At 35.0% G+C, this 16,803-nt stretch overlaps 1 protein-coding gene across 1 annotated transcript in view; it reads right to left on the minus strand.

Annotated features, from left to right (window-relative positions):
* The window catches only part of ImpE1 (Ecdysone-inducible gene E1), a 49,281-nt gene extending 40,350 nt beyond the window's left edge, over positions 1–8,931 (minus strand). The window contains exon 1 of the mRNA XM_014233872.3: positions 8,523–8,931. The gene's annotated coding sequence lies outside the window, so the exon portion shown is untranslated. The remainder of the gene's footprint in view (positions 1–8,522) is intronic.
* Positions 8,932–16,803: the final 7,872 nt, after the last annotated feature.

Consider the following 16,803-nt stretch of genomic DNA (forward strand, 5'->3'; position numbering starts at 1 on the left):
GTTGACACATTTCTTTCGATTAGCCTAACCCACGCGAGGTCAAGCCGATCACATTGCTGTACAGCTGTCAATCCGCTTCCACTGCCACAAACAGCCACATGCATATAAGCGTATGTGTTTGTATACATATATGTATATATACAGTTCGAAATACAGTCAGTCAGTCGGTCAGTCAGTGCACAAACCAATCAGCTTGTGCTACGCTGCAGTTGCCTGTTAGTTACTCAATTAGGCAGTTAAACTGTAATAGTCACCCGGGCGAATGCGCCTGCGCCTGGTGGCCAATGTGGCACACTGATAGTCTGCATGTGAAAATTTCCACTTTCAAGTGAAAGGCGTACCGTAACGAAGTGCAGTGAAATGTTGGTTGCGTCTCTCTGGCTGCGCGATCGCGCTCGCCGCACAACAGCTCTCACCGCACTATTCCACCGGCTCTTTCGCCTTGCACTCTTATTTGCACTTCCATCTGCTGTGAACTTTGTGAAAATACTTCTGGAAGACAAAAGACAAAAGGCTTTTTGTAAACAAATTTTTACAATATTCCTCAACATATATGCACATTTTTATCTGTGAGTCTGTAGTTATGCTTGTACCAAAGCTTTTAAATTATGTTTTATAGTTACAAGCCGTTTGATTTTAATTTGTTTCGTGCAGTGAAAATTAAAGAAAAGTACAACAAAACACGTTTTAATTTAACTTGATTTTTCTTCTGTGACTAAGTACTTCTTAAGCGAATTATAGGAAAACACTAACATAAATTTGTATGTATATAATATTATATATATATTTATGTGCGCGTGTGTTACCGTTACTTGATTATACAACGCTACATACACTCAAGTTTATATTTATGTGTGTTTGTAGAAATGTTGTTACGTTCTAATCATCGTATGAATTTCTCTGTATAATTAAATGCATGTTAAATTTTAAATAATCGAAATTGTAAGCAATTAGAAATTTGTGAAATATTTTTGTATCTAATTTCGGTACTTTTTTTGATTTATGTTTATATGGCATACCCATAGACTTTGCCATTTTTCTAGTCGCGATTTTTACTTATGTGGTGATAGTGTAACCTACCTACCTTTTTAATTTTGCCAAAGATTTACGTAATGACAACGAGGCCCTGGACTTCAGGAATATTGTAAAGTAGTACAATTCATGGAAAATTAAATGTTGAAAATTTGGTTTTTAGTTGCTATGCGATTCAATATTTGGTACCTAGCGATACTACGTATGTATCTCTTATAAATATATATCCTATTGGGGTAAATGAATAAGCTGATAAAGATAAAATCAAACTGGAGATCGTTCATAAAATATGTTTTTATTGAATTCACCTCATGTTTCCACACATAGGGCTAAACTTATCTGCTGGATTTAAGTTCAGTGCATACAATTTATGCTTTCGGTTACAGTTATTCTGACCATCGGGCAGATAATGCATAATGTACATATATTCTTAGTAATGCAGGAACATATTTCATAATCATAAGTGTTAAAAATTTTAAACTTAGCTCTTTTATAAAAAAGTTTTCCATACAAGATCTTGATTCCGATCGTTCAGTTTGTATGGCAGCTATATGCTATAGTGTTCCCATATCGGCACTTCCAATAAATGAGCAGCTTCTTGGGGAAAAAAGCACATGTGTAAAATTTCATCGATCAATACCTCAAAAACTGAAGGGCTAGTGCGCGTATATATAGACATCCGGACGGTTAGACAGACAGACAGACATGGCTAAATCGACTCAGCTTTTAATGCTGATCAGTTCATTTATATATCCTCTCCGAAGTTTTTTCTGGGTGTTACAAACTTCATGGCTAGCTTAATGGGTTTATTTCAGGCTGACATGGCATATTCTGGTAAACAAAAGACTTAAGCAACGAACCTGAAGCAATACTATTTAATACGATAAAAATATAGTGGCTTTTTTAAACTCATAGATATGCAATAAGATGAAATAACAGTGTTAGAGTGATTTTTATTATTATAGATATAGTTATTGATTTCCACGTTAAATGTTTTTTTCGTCAAAAAACGGTTTGTTGGTGCTTTTTGAAATTTAAAGGTTGACAACTATAAAGAGAACACCTTCGTCCTAACAGATAATTTAATTATTAAGATTTTGCTTCACTTAATATTGTATATGTTAACATGATAATATTATGTTATATATATTTTTATAAATCGATATTGAAATTAATTACAAAATCGCGTTTTTTGCAATTTCATTATTTTCTTACAAAATCTTTACTTTAGATAACACACCACCTCACGTTCGTCATAATTTCCAATTAAAGAAAGTTGCACACGAGTAATCCCAAGTGCTCAGTGAGAGAGGAATTTAAATTACTTGCAAAAAAGCACCATTTCTATTTATACAAGCGTGTGTCTTCAATGTTAATAAAAGTAGAAGCAACTCCAAAAATTTTAAGAGTTCATTGATAGATCATAGGTCAAATCAAGTTAAATGCCCTTAAAAAATCATTTATATATACCTTTTCGCATAAATGACTTTCTTATAATATCGTATAATTTGGAAAGCACTTGTACTATAGCAAATTGTGGCACTTATATAAACATAGCTCTTTTTATTACTTTTTTGTATGTGTGGAAATGTATAGCTATTGGCAAAAGCTAAACTAATTGAAGACCAAAGCAGAAGCAGCAATAAACGAAATTCCGTTAAAAAGTGAAAAAGTACTATTTTAATTATTTGCTTGAAATATGTTGCAAGTTAGTCAATGAATTGCTGCAAGTCACTCACAAATTTTGTATTTGTATTTATTTTTTTTTGTTTTGGAAGAAAGAAAGCAGACAAAAACGCTTCGTTTGTGGTAACAGTAACAGTAGAAAGTTGGAAGTTGGAAAGTGTATGCAGCTAATTTTTAACAAACAAACACATTTTAAAAATATTAAAATTTTTAGTTGTATTCTTTTTCGATAGAGATTAGAAGTATTTAAAGCGTTTACATTACAAATTACATTGCATTGGTAGTTATAAATATTTACATAATCATAATTTCAAAAAAATTTTACCAGCACTGCAAAAATTTGGTTCAGTTTTTATATTGTTTGTTATTCATGCTACAATTTTACTATAAACGAAATTAAAACGAAATTATAAAAAATTGCAAATATCATGTCAACATTGTCAGTCATAGAGTGTTTGCAAGGCAGTACCACATGGATACTTCCTCAAACTAATATGTTTTATGCAACGGCAACGCTAATGCCGTTATTTTTTTTTTTTTAAGTAGAAAAGTCAGAGTAAATGAACAAATTTTATGAAATAATTGCCACTCGGTAAGTCAACAGTTCTAAGGCGGATGTGTTGAAATTTTCATTTGAATAAAATTAATTATAATAATTTCAATTGATTTTATCAAATGTTATAACAATTGTAGAATTATAAATTTTACATATGTAGTTTCTTCGAAAGCTGTATTTGGCAATAAAAAACATGTAAACGACTTATTACACCAATGAAAAGAGAGTTTGTATGCATTTGAGAATTGAGAGAGCAGGAAAAAATCACAAGTACTCAAATATATTGGCGCCTACGCAACATGCTGCTACAGAGTATAAATAGTTGCGTTCACCTAACGGTTGTTTGTTTCACCTAAAACTAATCAAGATAGATATAAAGTGATGTATATATAAATGATCAGGATGACGAGACGACTTGAAATCCGTGCAAGCTGATTAAAAATTAAGATATCGTGATGAAACTTGGTACACATATTCCTTGGCAAGAAAGTAAAAACTAGTAGAGATAGGCCCATCGGACCAACGATTCACATTAAGAAGGGGCACTTCTGATTTGAAAATCTGTAAAAAGTGGGCGTGGCTCCTCCCCTAATAAGTTTCTTTTATATATATGTATCTTCCAAATCAATAAAGCTATATCACTCAAATTTGCACAGCACAAATGTATTCAACCCTTCTTACGATAGTGTGAAAAAAGGTGAAATCTGGTGAATATCCCTCCCACACAGATGACACAAGAGGGCTTTTTAAGAGCCGGTATAAAAATTGAGCGATGAGGGTGTCAACGCCCACTTTTAGGTGTAATCACATATCTCGGGACCTGTTCGACCGATTTTAACCAAATACATACGGTTCATAACATTATTCTGATATTCCTGTCTTATGTGAAAATGGGCAAATCGAACTAAATCCACGCCCATTTCCAATATAACACAATTTTAAATTCCATCTGATTCTTTCACAATTCAGTGTACAAATAAAGCACCAATTAATATAACGAAATAAAAACGAAGTATGTCACCTTGTGACTAAAAAATGTCCAAATCGAGCCAAAACTGTTCAAGGCCCTAGGTACCGATTATGTGGACCCCTGTTCATATTGCGAACTTTTTATCGATAATATCGGTCAATGTGTGAGATATATAATTATAATTTGGAGAGAATCCTTTCCTGCTATTACTCTCTGTGCCACATATTGAACATGTGATCATTTATGATAATAATTAATTTGATATGCAATTACAATTACATATATCATAAATACGAAAACTGCGATATTTTTTTCGAAGTTGAATTACATATATACAATACAAATATACAATACATACACCTTTTTGTTGCATTTGCATATTCAAGAAGTGTCTTTGTCTACAGGAAAACCGCAGACAGCAACGGGCAATCATTTGGTTATTTTCTTGTTGTCGTGTCGCTCCCCGTGAGTCGACTGCAGAAAATATTTTAATGGAAGCTGTCAAAAAGCACCACCGCTGGAACAACGGCGCAGCAACACAAGTACCACGAATGCAAATCAACGGCGTAGAATGCGAGGAATGTCTTATGACCAAAGTAATGACCAGACGAACTGACAGATCGATGAATTGCAATGCTTGCCACCACACATAGACACTCGAATATTCGTGCTAAAATGAATGCTGCGAAGAGTTGGAGTGGCAGTACGAAAGTGCGCTTTACGCTTGGCGAATGGTCAGTGGCGCGAAGGGTGCATAAGCCACAAATAGTATAACAGCTAAGCAAACGAATATCCATACTGAGTAGGTAGGTGGACAGATCAAATGGAGTGCTGCCGTGTTTTGTGAACTCACCCGCGGTATACGCTCACAGTTTAGCACTTAAACTAAGTTTTGAATGTAAGGCAATTGCAGGAAGACAAAGGTAAGCCAGCGAAATTCGCATACTCGCACCAAAGTTTGTATGTATGCACATCTATGCATGCACTTAGACTGGCGAGTCACCCAAGCAAAATGGCAAAGCGACAGACAAATCGTCGAGTGCAAACGGCGTGTTGCACAAATAAGCTGATAGAAAAGGTGGATTTTACATGAGTTGATGGCCAGCGAGTAACTGGTTGGGGAAATGCTTATGTAGTCGATAGGTTGCTCGTTTCCTTACATGATTGTTCGTTGCTTAGGAAGCTCAACAAATAGAATTTAATGAATTGCCAGCAAGTTCACCAGCCCGCCAACTGTCCACTTATACACACAAGTATTCTAGGAGCTGGTGTATGGCTGACTAACTGACTGACCCGACTTTACGGCTGACTAAGTAAAAAGCACAACATCGACTAAGAGCTAAATTTCCTTACTTATGTGCTGCCAGCCAGTATTTTTGGAGTGGTATATGTGATTTTCAACACCGTTAGGTGGCCAATATGGCAATGACGCTGCTCATGTGCAACATCCCAAGCGGCTACCTTGGCAATGGCTTGCAGTGTGGTTAGTTATTGCATTCTCTCATTGTTGGTGGCAATGTAATATATTTTTGATGCGTCTAAATTTGCTGCCTGGAAGTGGCATTCCGAGGCGTATGTATGTATATAATGCCATAAATATTGCAGTTTAGATATAAATCCCATGTATCTGGCTGTCAATTTTCTAACTAATTTCTATAACAATAAAATACTCTACTTATACTAGCGGTATATTTATGCCAAAAACAAAAACAAATTGTAAAGATATAAAATTACCAACTAGTCATTCAACAAGTCAAACAGTCTGCCAGCCAGTCAGCTAGTCAACCAATTGGCCAAGCATAGCCACCAGCACTTTCAACGGAACCTCAAACGACACACATATTAGCGCCTTATTGGCGATAGTGGTGGTTGTGGCATCTGACCCTTGGCAAAGAACCGCAATACTCGAGAAACTAACTGACAAACATAGTGACAGCCGCACTGGCAGTAGCATAGGCATGTATACACATGCATATACCATATGTCTATATGTAGCTGGTTTAACCACTTTCCAAAAGTGGATTTTGCAGCCACTCATACACTTGTACATACATATTTCAGCTGCACTATACATAGAGGTTTTACTAAATACAGTTCTGCATGCCTTGCACTGGCGCTGTGGCGGCAAGATACCTTGTGCTTCGCCACAAAGGCAACTCATCCGCTCCATTCGCATGCTATTCTGAGGAAATGCGCATATTTAGTTGGTAAGAGACGAAAATTAAAACGAAAATCTGCACATTGCAGTTGTGGGCCAAAACGTGTAAGGTGAAATGACGAGTGTTAACGATTCTTGAATTATGTCTGCAGTCAAAGGTGCGCATGCGCACATACATATTTATGACTTAACACTGATAAACATTTGTATTTGTGAGATATGTTTTTAATTAGCTACATTTACAAAAATATATAAAAAAAATAAAAGATATAAGTAAATATATAAAAAAAGTATACTTCAGTTTTTTGTCGCAGTGAATTGTTGCAAATTGCCCACCTCGGCTACTGAAGAATGCAATAATGCTATTAGAACCTACTTCTTTCTTCTACGGGATGTTTTATTATATCGGAAAATTTTCTAAAAATTACTTTTTGACGATATGAGGTGAGTAACTGTGATAAGGATTCGTTGGATATAGCATTTTGAGTGCCACAAATTGAAAGAGGTTTACTAAATTATGAAAACGATATAATATCGAAGTGGAGTTTTCGCACTTACTATAGCATAAGAGGGAATTAAAAGGTCTCTTTCTTGATTTTGATCGCTCACTTTGCATGGCAGCTATATGCTATAGTAGTCCGATCTAAAGAATTCGTTCGGAAGTTAAAGTGTTGCTTTGAGGAATAATTGATGACAAAATTCGTAAAGATATATTGTCAAACTATAAATTTTCAATACAAGATATTGATTTTAATCGGTTAGTTTGTATGGCAGCTTATGATATAGTCTTGCGATATCGGCGGTTCCGACAACTGAGCAGGTTTTTGGGAAGAAAAGGACGTGTGCAAAATTTCAGATCGATATCTCAAAAACTAAGACTAGTTCGCGTATATAATGACAGACGGATGTGGCTAAATCGACTCAGCTCGTCGCGCTCATCATTTATTTATCAAACAAAAAATTAACAACCTACGTGACAAACTTAGACTACCCAGGTCAAAGTATAAAAGTATTCCAATCGAAATAGTGCGCCAACACATCATTGATCAACATATGGAGGTGAAATAATTCTGTGTTGATATGTTCATACCAGACACATTTTATTCTAAGGATTCGAGAGACAATCTAATATCACCCACTTTTCGAATCATGACTAGAGGCTTGCAGCTTTAAAACTTCAAATTAAACTATGCTTACGTAGAAACCTACTTTAGTAAAATTTGTTTTTATAAGTAAAATATATGAATATTTTTATATGATCAAGAAGACGAGGCGAGTTGAAATCCGGGTAACCGTCTGTCCTTCCGTTTGTGCAGCGATAATTTTAGTAAAAATTTAGATATCTTGACAAAATTTCTATAATGTGATAAAATTATATAATATTTTTTTTACTTAGTTCAAACGTATATTTAGTACCAATAATTTATTAATTATATCAACTTCGAATTGGTAATTCTGCATTGAAAATTACTTTTCATTTAAGAAGTATATGCACTCTTCTGTTAAATTTATTAATTCAAGTTTCAATACCTACAATTTTGAAAACTTTGTTTTTATTCTTTATGTTGAATAGATAGATACTTTTTTCTTATTTCTGCGTTGAGTTCCAACATATATATATTTTTTTAGCAAGAGTTATCACAGTAGAGATTTTCTAAAAAGTAACTTTTTTATTTCCCCAAATTATATAGACATATAATTATACTTCACTCTCTCTTTGCAAGTTTGTTTTGTCATACATACATACATCCAGTTTTACGATACTAATGTCCTTGTCATTTGTGCAAAATACCAGAAATTAAAGTTTCTTTCAAAATCAATCCAACAATCATCCAAAACTACAGAATTGATACAATTTTTTTCATTTTAAAAATTGTATTTTGCATTTATTTGAGTATTCATAAATTGTTTCCTCTTTTCTTTCGTCCTGCTGCCAATACATATACTAAAATATTTTGTTTTTTTGCTATTATCCTTGGTTTCTTTAAAGCCATATCGAATTCTTTATCAGCGGAATACTTGCAGTATTATATGTTCGTTCGTTCATTTTAAAATTAGGTCTTAACTTTTAGTGAAATTATTTCAATAACACATTGATCCACAAAATGCTTAAAACTTACGGCACGCAAAACTGCTGTCGGTCTTTCTGTACACGAACCTCGTAAGCGTTTTCAGTGTAATTTTTCAATTGCAAAGATCACTTTTAAATTTCAAAACCGTGTTTTTTAATTCGCACAAAAAAATTCGCACAAATTTCACTTTTTCAGAAAGTTTACTTTCAAACACAAATCGCATAAATTTCTGAAATATTTTTTATATTAGTGTAAACGATCTAGCTCAAATTTAAATAAAAAGATTCGCTACAGTCAAAATATTTCCAAATGAAAATGTTGCGAAATTTCAATAGAAATATTTAATTTTCTTCTTTTTTTTTCAAGTCATCTAGATGTGCGTGCACGTTACAAACATACTTGAAAATGTCCCAATGCGTTAACACGTCCGACCGATATGATGGTCAGCAACAAACTGAAGAAGAGCCAACCATCAACGGATTTAAGAACGGCTTTGTTGGAGCTGAAGACTGTCGGCTCGCTGGCTGGCTGGGTGGATAGCTAGTTGGCTGAAGAAGATGCCACAACATGACGGCGGCAAATCAGCAGTCCACTAAGCGGTGGCAATAGCGGCAGCGGCAAAAACAACAGCAAAGCGAAACTCAACAATTCATCGAGTAAATAAAAAAGAAACACCAGCGCTGAGTAACAATAAAGAGGCAACAACAGTTGTGCTGAGCACTGTAAAAGCCTAGCGAAACAGCAAGCCAACGACGACGGCGGCACTCGAATCAGATTCACAGTCACAGTCAAGAGACATAACCAGAGCCGGAGCCAGAGTCAGTTTCAGAGTCAAAGCCAAAGTCATGGTCGTAGCGGCCGTCAACGCTGCACTCACCACTCACTCACGAGCGCGCAGCTCGTTAAAGTTCAAAGCGACGCCGACAGCGAAACAAACTGCGACAGCAATGCTGAGAACGAAGAAAAGCAGTAGTAGCGACCACAGCTGCGCCTGGAACAAGTCGATATCACAGAAAGCGAAGAAAGACTTGGAAGCGTACGCAAAAAAGTAAGTCAAAAGCGTAGAGAAAGAAAGAAAAGCGGAGAAGTTACAATGAGATACCAGCGCACACTGGTACATTAGGGTGGGTTAAAAAAAAGAGAATATTTTCTTGCTTGGAACTCTATAAAATTGGTTTATAGACACCTCTAAAAAAGTCAAGTCAAGTATAAGCTCTTAATTGTAACGGGCAGGTCCACCGTCTTGCAGTTTTCTATTTTTTCTTATTATCAGATTTAAAAATTCAAATCTCATTTTAAGGTACATATATATTTGTATATGTACATACACACATACATATTAATGTGAGATCCGATCGAGGTAGTGAAGGAAGTAAAATATCGATCAGCAAACGCTGCAGTGTATGAAGAAACAGCAGCAAGCACACAGAGAGTATATTAAGTCAAATCGCAAGAAAATAGTTGCTGCTGCTACTGTTGCTGCTCTTTCTGCTGTTGGTTTTGCGATTGGTGTTGCTGTTAATAGTTGCTGCGGCCGATTTTACTGTTGTTGCTGCTTCGGCCGTTGGTTAGTTGCTAGCTGTTACCTGTTAGCTTTTTGCTGTTGGCTTAGTTTGATCGTCTACGTTGGCTCGGAGCGTTGCGATGGCAAGTTCCTCCGCGTTCGCTTAATTTGCCAAGCAAGTGCAGCCGAACTCAGAAATTCACAAAGCGCATGAGCACACGAGAATATAGATGCCTGCTTTTTGACTGAGGCACAAGCGCATATCATTTACATACAAGTATGTGCGTATGTAATGCATGTGAACTCGCCACTTACCGCTATGTTTTGCTGCTGCTGATCTCGTCTCTATTGAAAGAAGCTTTGAAATCAACAGCCGCCAAGATAAACAAGTAAATATGCAAAACACGTTTGAAATGTATTTTCACTGCATCCTTAACTTCGCAGATTTAAAGTAATAAAAATTGCATGCTACAACAACAATTATGAGCAGGTACATTCAGAACACATTGAGATTTGTAATTTCACATACATATAGTTACAGACATACCATCGTGCATATATGCTTACGATTGTATACATATACATATGTATATTTAAATGTGGAGCTTCATTTTCCGCTCTTTCGGCGACAGCACTTCTTCAAATCTTTAACTTCATCGACGCCGCCACTTAGTCACAGTGAGCCTCGAGTAGTTTTAAATCATACCGTATTACGTTTGCTCAGTATTGCACATGTATGTACATATATATATGCTAGAATTTGCATATATCTACATATTTACACACATATTGTTATAATACTATTTCTACATGCGTTAGAACATCAATGTGAGTCTTCTTGAAAGAGCTCTTATTAAGAAAATGATATTTTTAACTTAAAAAATTATTACATATGTACATACCTGTTTGTACATACATATGAACTACAGGCACTGTCACCGCTTAAATTTAAATATTTTGATAAATTTACTTGTAGTATAAAATTCAATTCCTATGAATTGATGTCTTAATATTATATAACGATTCGTAATCAGAAATGCAACGAACGAAGTTCTGAGCCTGAAGACCGCTTAATATTACCGTACTCTTTGGTTTTGTTACTAACGGTAATATCGGTTGGAATTTAATTTTAATGTTACAAATTTATATATAATAAGAAAAAACATTAATTTCGATTGCACTGAAGCTATGATACCTCACAAATAAAAAAGTACGTTTCTTTAAACGTTCAGTTTGTATGGCAGCCCGATTTGAACATATTTTTCGGAGATTATAACGTTGCCTCAGACTAATGCCAAATTTTGTGAAGATAACTTATTACCAAAAAAGTTTTCTATAAAAGAACTTTATTTTGATTCCTTAGTTTATATGACAGTTATATGCTATAGTGGTCCGTATGAAAAATTTCAGATCGATATCTTAAGAACTGAGGACTAAATTCGCGTATATATAAACAGACGGAAATGGCTAAATCGTCTCAGCTCGTCAAGCTGACCATTTATATATTTATTTTGTAGGGTCACAGACGTTTCCCTCTGCGTGCAACAAGCTTCGTGGTAAACATAGTATACCCTTTTAAGAGTATAATAATGCAGCATATTCCAACAAGTTAAATATAAAAGCAACATCAAGAACTTTCAAAGCGGCTGATTTTTTCTTTTAATTGAACCCTCATAGTTTAAAAAAAGTATACAATAGAGGTGTGAACAATTCAATATGAATAACTTTGTACCCAATATATTAGGGATCACCCCTAAAAAAACTAAAACTTCGCGTTTATTTTGTTGCACAACTGAGTTTGTGTTTCGAATTTAATTAGTACAATATTACACAAAAAAATCCAAAATATATAAATTTATATTATATAATAAATTATCGAAATGGGAGTCGCTGAATGGAGCCTCATCGCGTGCGGGACGGTTCTAAATAAAATCATGTGGCTCTCCGAATCTTTGACGAAAGGAAAGATGTTGTAGCGCGTCAGATTGTAGAATAGTCGAAATAGGTTGACAAATTGATTGTCTTTAAGCAAATGCGGTGGGGGCCATGATCTCGTCCTTTTTGTTATTTGGTGATGTCATCGTGTGTGGTGGTATCTTCTGTGGTGATATCCTCTGTAATATGGTCGTGCATGGTGTGATTGGGAGTAGTGTTCGCATTTTACTAGGGTGTGCCTATATTGTTTCTACTACTACAAGGGGAAGGCTTAGCTCATTTAAACACAATATTATATATAACAAGTGGCCTCAAAAATTCATAGGGTTCTAAAAAAACCACGCATTTTTTTATCAATTCTGGAAAGCGATACACTGGTTATAGCAGTCTTTCAATTTTCCGATATCATAAAAGACATATTTGATTACTTCTTAACGCTCAATTTCTTTCTAGAGGTTATACCTTAGAACAGGAAAAAGTCACAGGAGACCAGATCCGGAAAATATGTCCAACTCATCGACTATCACTTCAACGTAGCTCAACATCTTTCCAGGATGATTTTCTTAAGGTATGAGGACAGGAAATAGTCACTGGGGTCGAGATCTGGGAAATATGCTGTATGCGAATGCAATGTGAAACAATTTTATCATCATTGACGTTGCACTGTCTCGATTATAAGCTCGCGACAGCCAGCTGTGAAATTTATACACGTGTTTTTTGTAGGTGATGTCTAACTTCAAAATATCTGAATTCACTTCGTGCTCTTTTAGAAATGCTACTAATATTTAAACTTGCCTTGTACACTGGTTTCAAAAAAATGCTTCCATACACAAATAAATGAGATGTTTAAAGGTGCCAAATTGGACCTAAAATCCTATCTTTACGAAGATCTTCTAAATTAGCGTCACTCATTTTCAAAAAGAAATCAAATTTTGTAGAATTGTTAATCTTACTCAATAAGTAACAAAAATTTTCTTTTTCAACAGCGGTTTCCAATTTGTTAAATCTTGAACAGTGGTAAAGTTAGCGGGTTAATTAAATAGAAATGGAATAATAAGCAGTTGCACCACTTTGCTGAGCTGTCCCTGTATTATATGCTATAATATTAAATAGCTTAACTTGACTAACTTTGTTGCTTTTTTTAACATATAAAATTTATGAAGACGGCTACAATTTCATCCATTATAAATAAATGCCATGTTACTAATTAATGTTTAATCCACATTTCTCGAAGTGAGTATCGATATATTTCACTTTTCTCAGTTGTATAGAAAATGAATGCAACTCAATTCATCCAAGTCTATTACTGCCACATAATGACTTGTGGCATAACTATTTCCCTGAAATGGAATGCTCCAAATAATTTACATCTGCAACAAGTAGTTGTAAATTTCAATACACGCACAAATACAATGTAAACAGGCGACAACCTTAATGTTCAATGGAAACCACCGCTAATGTTTTCGCAGAGCATGGACGAGAACACTCAAAATATTAAATTAAAGCAGAAAGTAAAACGCATCGACCCAAAAAGCAGCAAGCGGCGATCGAAGAAGGCACAGAAACACAGTAGCAGTACAGCTTCTAGATACTGTGAAGCGAAAGTGTGAAAAATTTCTAAAAAAAAAAACAACAGAAAATGTAATTTTAAATTTTTACTTTCAAACTTAAACTGTTTTTGGGGCATTTACGCATGGTTTCTAGATACTAGTATAATGTGAAATTTTAATATAATCAATTTTTAAATTACTTCAATATTTTGTAATTTTACCATTAATTCAATAGGCAGTTAATAACTAACTAGCGCCTGTCGCTATTTTGTTTGCAATGGGAAAAAGTTAATTCGCGGTCTGAAAAAATATTATTTTCTGTTAAGAAAAGAACGAAAATTCTTGAATCAAGCCTTACGCGCGTCGAATGCTGCGTTTTTTGAACATGAATTAAAAACCAACGGCTCAAATAAGAACGAGTACCGGATCTTTTTGTTACAATGGATGAAACATGGATACATCAATATACCTTGAGTCTAATCGGCAGTCCGCTGAATGATTCTTGCATTGTGAAAATTGTGCAAACCGACCGAAAAACAACAGTCGGCCAGTCGATTTCCTTGACAATTTTTTTTTTTGTAAAGCTTCTAGCCTTATTCGTTAACAAGATATATCTTGGAATAAACCTTGTTAATATACAAGTAGAATTTTATAAGTTAGACATATTCGCATTCTATATTTGTAACAATTTATTTTTTAAGTTGAGCTAGCTTATCTCAATTATGACAATAATATCTCGTTAAAAGGACTAGTTCTCTCAACACTTCAAACCATGCCTGAACTAAAAGCTTGCTACCAGAGTAACAACGACCGTTAATCATATTTTATACAGCATCTACATCGCTAATACTGCCCTAAAAGTCTTTACTTTTCTTCGTCGGAGTATTAGCCGGTCATATCATGTCAGACGCTGCTTAGTAAAATATTCTAAATATTTCTGTCTGATTGTTGTGCTCAAACAGTCATAGACATGGAAACACTTATAAGCCAAATAAGATATTCCTTTAAAATTTCTGAACTCATCCCCTAACCACTGTCGAAGCGAAAGCACACAGAAAACTTACCACTCTTTTTGAAAACCCATTTCAGTAATTTTTTGTATTTTTTGGCAAATATGATAGCAGCAACGATAAAACAAGCCAACGAACAATTACCAAGAATTATACTTATGTGTGCTGTTGCCTTCGATGCTGCTCCCTTTTCCAATCGCATGCTAGCGCATGTGTACCCTCTGTTTAAATAACGGTAAATACTTTAAGATCCACTTGTTCGCTTTCGTATTCGCATTCACATTTACTTGATTAACATCGGCATGCCGTTCTCCACCCGTTCAACCACTGCTACTACTTTCCTTTTGGTCCGACGAACGATCGCAACGCCATGTCTTCATTGCCCCATCGCATAAAGTGCAGCTTTCTTCGTTTCAATTGTATGTCAGGTATGCTTACAGCCGCTCAATGGCAAGTGGGCGTTCAACCACATGCCACATTTGCTTTATTGTTTGTTCTTGGCGGAGGCTTTTTTATGTACAGATATTCTCGTACATGCAGACAAGAGCTTGGGAATTTGTATGTACATGTGGTACATACACATATCTATACATATGCTCCTTCGACAATTCATGCGGCTGTGTGAGTAAACCGTCCTGTGTCCACTCAGCCCTTTCGCTTGGCGTTTGATTGCTGCTCCTCGCTTTGCAAAAAACTTTTGTCTTTCATGTTTCAGATCCCAGGGAATCGCACAAAATGCATCAACATCATTAGCAAACAAGTAAGTACCGCAATTTTCTCATTAATGTTGTCTGCGTTGTATGCAGTAAGTGTGTGCGCCATGATAAATGAGGGAGAGCTTGAACCCACTTATGCAGGGCATGAATAAGAAGCATATTTTTGATTTTGGTTTCCACAGTCGAAACGGTGAATAATATTTGATTGAAATTTATCTCGAAGCAAAACTCGAACTTAACATAAGTACAGGTTAACAGGCTTAAAGTCGGTTCTTTATTAGGCAAGGTTGTGAAGTCTACGGAATATTAACTTTAAAGTTAACTAGACAGACAAAATAATTAATACAATCGATATATTGAAGCTACAGGAATATATTAATATACTCTCTCTGCTCGTCGCACTGATCATTTATATATGTACATATGTATATACTTTAAGGGTATCCGCCTTGCTCACTCTATGCCCATTACAGTCAAGAGTATATATACATATATTTGAAAGTAAATATACCTTACATGAAATAAGTATGATAAGAAAGTAACTACCAATATCCGAGGCCACTTATTATATATAAACGTTCAGTAGGTATTTAAGGGTCGGTCACGCCCAAACATAATTTTAATTTATTTTGTATCTATTTGTTGATTGCTTCGCGCACATGTAGTTCTCCTGGTTCGCCTCCACTGATTTGCTGGTGCTTAAAGACGAAAACTTTTTACACAATAATTGTCGGAAGTAAGATTTACGCAATAAAGTCGTACAATCATCAATTGAGGAGCAACAACAATAAATGCAATATAATTTATATCCAAATTTAAATTCTGTCTACAAAAATACAGACGCAAAATGTTTTTATACAAATTTATGACTCTCTTGAATTTATTTAATACTGACTTGAGGTTCTTAGGTTAATATACCATACCATTAGATGTTCTTTCGAACTCTGCGTAGCGTGTTTGGAAAGAGAGACTATGGAAGTGGGATACAAAGTGATATTACACATAACAGAATACTTTTAACAGTTCATTTAAATTTAAAGTAAAAGTAAACTTTGAAAATGAATCGAGATTACTTGAAATTTTGTGTATTCAATGGAATCACGGCTACGGAATCGTTGAAAATATTGCAAAAGAGTCACAAGTATTTGAGTGGCATAAAGAATTCTATGAAAGTCGTGAAGTCATCGAAAACTTGCTGCTACGAGTCGTTCATCCATCTCTGTTAATGACAGTAGCATCCAAAAAGTTAAAGCAACAGTGCTTGAAAATCTTCCTAATGGACCAAAAGATGTAGGTTAATGAATATGACGTCGAAATTGTCCAAAAATCTAACGAATATCGCTGCAATTGGGTCGAAAACAAAAATACCAAAATTCGCTAAAGGCACTGAAGGACATCCCAATCGAGGCTTACAACAAGTGTATGGAAAATTGGATTAATCATTAGCATGCTTGTATTGGTTCAAAAGGAGCAGATTTTGAAGGCAATAATAAAGATTTGTATTAAAATAGATGCAAATGTCATCTTTGTCAGTCTATGAACAATTTGGTGGAATAGAGGCTCACAGTGAGCTTTTGAGTATTTAATGTTATAATAGACGAAATCGAATAACTA

This window comes from Bactrocera oleae, chromosome 6 (assembly GCF_042242935.1).
Source record: "Bactrocera oleae isolate idBacOlea1 chromosome 6, idBacOlea1, whole genome shotgun sequence".
Taxonomy (NCBI): Eukaryota; Metazoa; Arthropoda; class Insecta; order Diptera; family Tephritidae; genus Bactrocera; species Bactrocera oleae.